This window comes from Zonotrichia leucophrys, chromosome 1 (genome assembly GCF_028769735.1).
Source record: "Zonotrichia leucophrys gambelii isolate GWCS_2022_RI chromosome 1, RI_Zleu_2.0, whole genome shotgun sequence".
In the NCBI taxonomy this organism is placed as follows: Eukaryota; Metazoa; Chordata; class Aves; order Passeriformes; family Passerellidae; genus Zonotrichia; species Zonotrichia leucophrys.
In genome coordinates, this window is record NC_088169.1 from 114,228,986 (window position 1) to 114,236,088 (window position 7,103).

Genomic DNA, 7,103 nt, shown 5'->3' on the forward strand with positions numbered 1-7,103 from the left:
GAGTGGTCAACAGTAATGATCTTATAATCCAACAGATAATGTCAAAGGAGTAACTGTTCCTACCTGGACTAATGTTCCCTCAGCAAATGCTGTTTTAAAGATAATTTACACAATATTTATTAGTCTTAGCATGGTTGATAAGCAGTGCAGTCTTGCATTATTTTGATCTTATTTTGATTTTTTTTTTCTTTTAATTTTACAGGATGCAGCTGCAAGTCCTTGTCCTTCAGCTTGTGTATCTTTGTTTTCATCTCATGTGAATGAGAAAAAGCATTGTAATACTCCAAAAATCAAGGCCAGAGGTACTTCTCACTATAGAATGGTGCATAAGAAATTCAAACTCTGATCCTATTTATATTCCAGGTATATTTCAGAAATTGAGATTCCAGATTTTGTCTGAAAACTGCTTCTCAGGTTTTTTTCAAATGGAAAAGCAGGAAGATTTTGGTTTACAACAATTCTAGTTTCATCAGCCCTTGTAAAGTGGCATCTTAGTATTAAGTCTTCTATCCCTCTGTTTAATTAAATGTTGCTTCATAATGAGTAAAATTTTGTTATTATAGTGTATAAATCTATATCATAGATAATAATAAGCCAGTACTTTTAAGCTGGGCTCTGTAAAGCTGTATTTGAACACAGAATAGATTTTGATGGTGTTCTCTATGTAAAGGTTGAAGGCATTTTTTATTCCAGGTTTTATACATGGATTTAATATTTTTTTTTTTCTAGAGAAGACTTTCAGAACACTGTGTGAAATTTTAACCTGCCCTTTTAGGCCCCTTTTTTACAACCTTTCAAGCCATCTGCAATTGGATTTTCCTACAGCAGGCCCTACACAAAGTGCACCATCTCTGAGGTGCAGCTGATCTCAGAGTACCCGATTCAGTCATGCTGACAGCACTTCATTGTGAAATATTTTTGTCATCAGCTGTAGAACATCTCCAGGAAAGTGCCACAAAACTGAGATAGTGACAGGTGAGGAAAACAGACAAATCTAAAATAAAAAGAGGTTCCTAGACAGCAAGCATGAAAATAATTTCTTCAATCAGTAATGAATGGGAAATATTCATCTTTTATTGATATTTGATGTAGTTGTACAGTAAGAAAAAATGTTTAGCTTTGCTTTCAGTGAGTAGGAAAGACATCCTTAAAATAATTGCACAAATATGCTGATGTGTGTTTCAGAAAGTCCCACACCCCTGGTGATTTACTAATCTAGAAATGTCCTCTATAGCACTAGTTAAGATAAATAAATAATGGCATTAGTGTCATCTGTTTTGAAGTCAGCTCTGAACACACTAATAATATTGAGAATTTTATTATTTTGTGAATATTCCATGAACAGAAATCAATAAAAGCTGATATAATGCGTAGAACAAGTATAGTAAATAGAAAATATGAATTATGCATTTGTCTCAAGGGCTTTCTGATGCCTTGATTTGAATTTTAAGTATGCAGTGAGACTAATAAACATCAAAGGCTATACATATCTAGAAATCTTTTTAGAAGTGCTCCTGCTGTATTTTGAGGCAGGTAAATTTTCTTCTGTGAGTTATCTCTGATACACCACCAGGAAAGCATCACTAAGAGGTAAAATAATTTGCATGAGACAACAGAACAGGAAAGATCAAAGTGTAGAAGAAAATCTGTCTGGTTTTTTTTCCTTCTCCTTTTCTAAACACTTGATACATTTCTGCTTGTTCAAGACTGGCCACAAATTGGGAGCACTTTTAATATTATAATGAGCAGCTGTGATCAAATGCTAAAAAGTGCTGGGAGCTGTCACTGAACCTCAGTTTTATGAAGAGTTTAGAATTCTGGTAAAATATAAAAACAAAACAACAATGTTGTAGTAGCTAAGATAAGCATTTCCCACGAATGCTGACAGAGTCAGAAAATTACATATACAGAATAAAAAGTATTACAGGAATATGCTGCAGGATAATCTAAATTCATGGTTGTTACCTGTTGCGTTTGGGTGTCAGCGATGGAAAACTGCATCAGCTGAGTGATGCTTTCCTTTGCAATGCCTTAGGAAAGCGTTTGTTTAATCACTGTCATGGCAGCATGAATGAAATAACAATGAATTACTGCGCTGTCTTGTTCTGGGTTTAGTGAAACTAAAATTTAGATACAGAAACAAAGCCTTACATTGGTTACACTTTAAAAAAAATATTAAAAATTAGAGAAAATGCTCCAAAGAGTGATATCTAGGTGCTCAAAGTGTAACTCTCTCAAAACAAAACAAAAAAAATCAGATGTCGTTTACATTTTTCATTTTATGAGTACTTTAAAGGTAATTCTGAGAAGCCCAATTTCTAAATCTGAAGTGTTCAGGACTAACAGTCAATCCCAGCAATTTTATTACTGAATCATCTTGCTGCATCATTCCATGTGTGGCAGCCACTTGTGTGTATCTCTGCGAAGATGCGGGATTTTGTACTTAATTCCATTTTATTCTTGTCATGTTTTTAAAATATATTTTGTTAATAAATTTTACCCACATTTTTCATCCAGGCACACAAGAATGCTCCTCTGTTTGTACTGGAACAATCAAAAACTCAGGAAGTTTTAAGGTAAGTGGCTGATTTTTTTCCCCCCCTCCTCACAATTCCTGTGTAAATATGAAAAAATAACTTTCACAGAATGATCTTGATTTTTTTTTTTTTTTTTTATTTTAATGACATGGATTTCAAAAGCTAAAAAACTAAGACCAAACCCAACGATTAAGCCCATATATTGCAGCAATCAGAAACCACTCTTTTCAGCCATTCTGTTCATCAAATCTCTGGTTATTAACACAGGTAAACACCTACAGTGCATCTGGCTTTGTTTCTCTTCTTTTCTTTCTAAAAATGTCCTTTATTTTTATGGCCACCACCTGTTTTTTTCCTCCCTCTCTTGTTCATTTTTGGGAACATGGTTATGTTCTTTTACCTGCTTTATGATTCTTCGTCTGATTCTCTCAGAACCTCCTTTTTTTTCCTGTCCCTTTAGCAGATGTTTCTCTCCTATGCCCAAATTCTGGTTGCTTCTCCTTTCCATTTTTCATTTGTTTTCTCTCTCTCCTGCTGACAGACAGATGGGGGCTTGCTGCTTGGCACTGAAAATGTTATGGAGAGGGTTAGTTCCCATCCCACTATGAGAACAGGCTGTTCCTGTGATATTTCTTTGCAAATAGAGGGAGAATGCTCTGGAGCAGCAAATGGCACCTTCCTGGGACTGCTCTATTTTCATGACATTCTGAAAAGTCCTTCAAGAAATGTATGGAAAAATTTGATCTAGGGCTGACAGCCTGGATTTGAGCCTTTTTTTCCCCACAAAATTGCTGCTTGATCTATTCAGCTTGTTTGGTTTTGGTTTGGTTTTTTGGGTGATGCGTTGAAAGACAAATGTGGAAGAAGAGCCGGCTTGTGCTCTTGCAGTATCAGCCTGGAGCTCTCAAAACATGAAATATTCTTTCTCTCAAGAAATAATGCATATACATTCAGTATAGGTTGAGCTGGAACTGAGTCTAACATACATCAGAGGCTTATCTCATACCCTGATTTTTAGCTGAACAGCCTGGCAAGGCAGCCATGCCATTAACAAGCATCATTCCACTCAGGCACATTCTGTGGAAAATCTCTGCCACTTTTTAAATAGTAGGTGAAACAAATACTGGATTTTTGTGTGTGTGTTATAGTTCATATGATCTTGGTTTGAAAACTAAAATATAACTGTTCCCAAAGAGTTGGTACAATTGATATCTATAACTGAAGAGGCACTGGGAAGGTGCCTTCAGCAAGGAGGAATGCATTACCTGCAGCTGCTTGCTCCTGAGTGCTTACCCATTGCCAGCCTTCTTGAAATAAGGTCTCTATCTGAAACAGAGATTGAGAATTGTTGCAAAAACCACACTCAGAAGGAACCTACAAACAGCATCACATTGGTTTTCATATGCAGCTTTAATTTCTGAGAACGAAGCACTGTCTTCATCTGACCTCTAAACAGTTGAAGTTCAATGTATTAAAAACTTCATTGTTCCAACAGACCAAAATACTCCATAGCCAAGGATCACCTTTTTCTTTTATAGTTGCTTATTACTCATGATCAAGTTACTTATTATCCATGAGCTAGTTGATTACTAGAAGAAGCATCTAATTTTTTTTTTCCTTGACTCATTCAGTGGTACTTCAGTGTCTGGGATGTGAACTTCATGGTGTGCTCACCACTCTTACTCAGGTGAGTAAGAGCAGCAAAACCTCTTTTGTAGTACAGGAAACTGAGCTTCTCTTCACTGCTGCAAAAAACCACAGAGGTGATGTCACCCTGGTTTTTTAAGATTTTCTAAGCCTTCTGATGCTGACATTCCTGGAGTGAATTTTCTCACACACTTTCTGTAAATAACTCATTGTTTTACATTCCTTTATGGAGGAGGAGAGAGTTGATGGACTGTTGGTTTGACCAGTGACATTGCAGAGGTGTCAGTGTCACCTTCCAATCCACTGTCACGTTTGTAAAGCTATAAATATTGGAGTCAGAGAATAAAACTTCCCTTTTTTCCCTTCACCTTGAGTGGTGGTGTGCTTGTGTTCTCTCGTGTCCTTCAGCGACAAGGTAGAATTTTAGATTTCCAGCATTCAGAGCATTTACGTATTTTATCATAACTCCAGCCCAATTTGCTTCATAAGCAAGAACGACTTCACAGAATCATAGAATAATTTAGGTTGGAGAAGTATTTCAAGGTCACTAAATCCAAGCATTAACCCAGCACAGCCATGCCCACCACTAAGTCGTGTCCTTGAGTGTCACCTTCACTGCCAGCAGGCCAGGAGATGCAGTCAGGTAAAGCAAAGCAGCAGAGACCCTGCTGGTGCCATGAGATGAAGCTGCTCCCACCCTTTCCACTCCAGAGCTCAGCTCTGCTCAGAGGCACTTTGCTGCTTCCCCATTCAGCTCCCAAGTCCCCACGAGTGGCAGACAGGAGCCACAGAGTTTGCAGCTGGCCTGGGGCTCAGAGAGAGGACAGAATCATCTGTGGAACAGCTCAAGCCCTCAGCCCAGCTTCATGTTGCCTTTAGAAATCAATAGGAGTTACATACACTTTAATTTGGGGAAGGCTTGTGGAGACCAAAACTGCTTTTGCTCTCCCCTTTGTTAAGCACTTGGCAGTTTTGAACATAGACTTAGAAAAGGCAATTTAAGGAGGTTGTATTCATCAACCATCATACAGCAAAAAATGGGTTATGTAAGACATAGGACATCATTTTTATGATTTACACTAATTATTAAATGGTCCTGTTTTACATGCTCTTCAGTATGGTGTTTCAGTGACACTCATGAAAGCAAAAGTGTTCTTTTTGCTTCAAATTGCTATTCATAATTAGAAGCTCTTCCTATTCCTTTCTGAAGACACACCAACAAAAGCAGTTACACAATCCAAGCCACAATGCAAGTTTCCTGGAGTCACTCAAAACCCCTCAAAAGGGAATTATCCTAAACAATTCAGCTTGCATTTCTAAAGTTTTGATAATTAACTGCTACTGAAGTATCAAAGGAAAAGGATCTCATGCCTATTCTGGCAGCAGTTCTATCTTACATTAAGAGCAGAATAAAAGCTTCCTTTTTTCCCCAACTAACTGTGCTCCCACTTGACAAATCATTAGATGTAATAGATCAGCTTCCTCTATTTGCTGCAGTAGTCTTGGGAAGTGGAAACTGTATCCTATTCTTTTGCAGGGATGTTCAAGCACAAATTGATGCATAAGTTTAAAGTGGCAATTAGGAATCAAAAAAAAATGCATGCATAAAAAGGTTTCTGGAAGTTATTTACTGTTTTTTGAGATAATGGTACATAAAATGATGCAATTCAAAGACAATAATACCTTTAAAAGGAATAAGAGAGAGATTTTTAGTTTTGTGGTTTTTTTCATTAACCTAGCCTTGTTTTTTAAAAAATCACTTTAGTGCCCAGGTGCCAGATTCACAAAATCTTTTGAGGCCTGAGACATTCAGATGAACTTGCCTCAAACATTTCTTATATTTCCTCAATTTTCAGATATAAAATTAAAGGTTCCTTATTACCCTTGATCAAGTTACTTATTACTTATATGAGCTAGTTGATTACTAGAAAAAGCATCTAAATTTTCTTATGGCTAATATGAATATTTCTTTATTCCTAGGGAAAAAAAAATGGGAGTGGACTCCTTGTCTTTCTGCAATTGGAAATTTAGTTATGTAACAGTCCAAATCCTGCATTTTTCTATAAATGTTTCTATTTGTTAAAAATTGAAGAAAACATAGAAATGGGAACTGCTCTTATAAACTTACTCTTTACAAATGTGTGTAATGGAGGGCTGATCTCCCCAGCTTTATAGCAATAAACTCCCTCACCAAGATGGATCTTCCAATAAAATCTTTCTAGAAAAGACAATAAAACTGGATATCACTGGGCAGTAGGAAGCATTAGAAAGGGAAAAATTGTTTGCAACAGGAATTCACTCCCTTCATTCAAAGTTTTCTGCCATTGCAGATCACAATCAACTCTTCACTCCTCCTTCTCCACAGACATTTCAGCCTGAGGTGGATGTGGGACAATCAGGATAACTGCTGGAACAAGGTAATTAACTGAGATTGCTGACTCATGGACTTATACTGCCAAAACAAATTGAAAAAAACCCAAACCAGGTGATGGCTGTCTGAAGTTTTATATATTCTCAGGTGTATTTGATCTTTGTGATGAATCTGAGCTTGCCTTCCAGCAAGCTGCAGAAAGAACTCTGAGCTTGAGCATGAAGGTGTCTATAAGCAGTTGTTTTAAATGAAGAATTATCAAAAAACATTAAAGGAGGAAGTTAAGAGTGAATGTGAGAGTATAAGAAGAAAGATGAATTTTTGTGTGGCCTGGTAAGTATTCAAAAACCATGGATTGAGGTTTTTCTGTGGTGTTCTGAAGTGCAACTTCAGTGTTTATCTCATAGAATTGAAAATAATATCCTTCTAAAAGTGAGCCAAGGGGTCATAGCCTCTCTAAGTGGTGCTGAGAGCATAAGGGGTGAAGGGAGATGTTACTTGGCCTTTTTATTTGAGAATAATTATAATAATTCCAGAAAGATTCCAAG

At 36.9% G+C, this 7,103-nt stretch overlaps 1 long non-coding RNA gene across 1 annotated transcript; it reads left to right on the forward strand.

Moving 5' to 3' along the window:
* The first annotated feature begins 2,501 nt into the window (after nt 1–2,501).
* LOC135443593 (uncharacterized) lies at nt 2,502–6,602 on the forward strand. Its single transcript, XR_010439076.1, has 3 exons — nt 2,502–2,576; nt 4,169–4,224; nt 6,515–6,602. It is a non-coding gene; the product is annotated as an uncharacterized LOC135443593 (long non-coding RNA).
* Nucleotides 6,603–7,103: the final 501 nt, after the last annotated feature.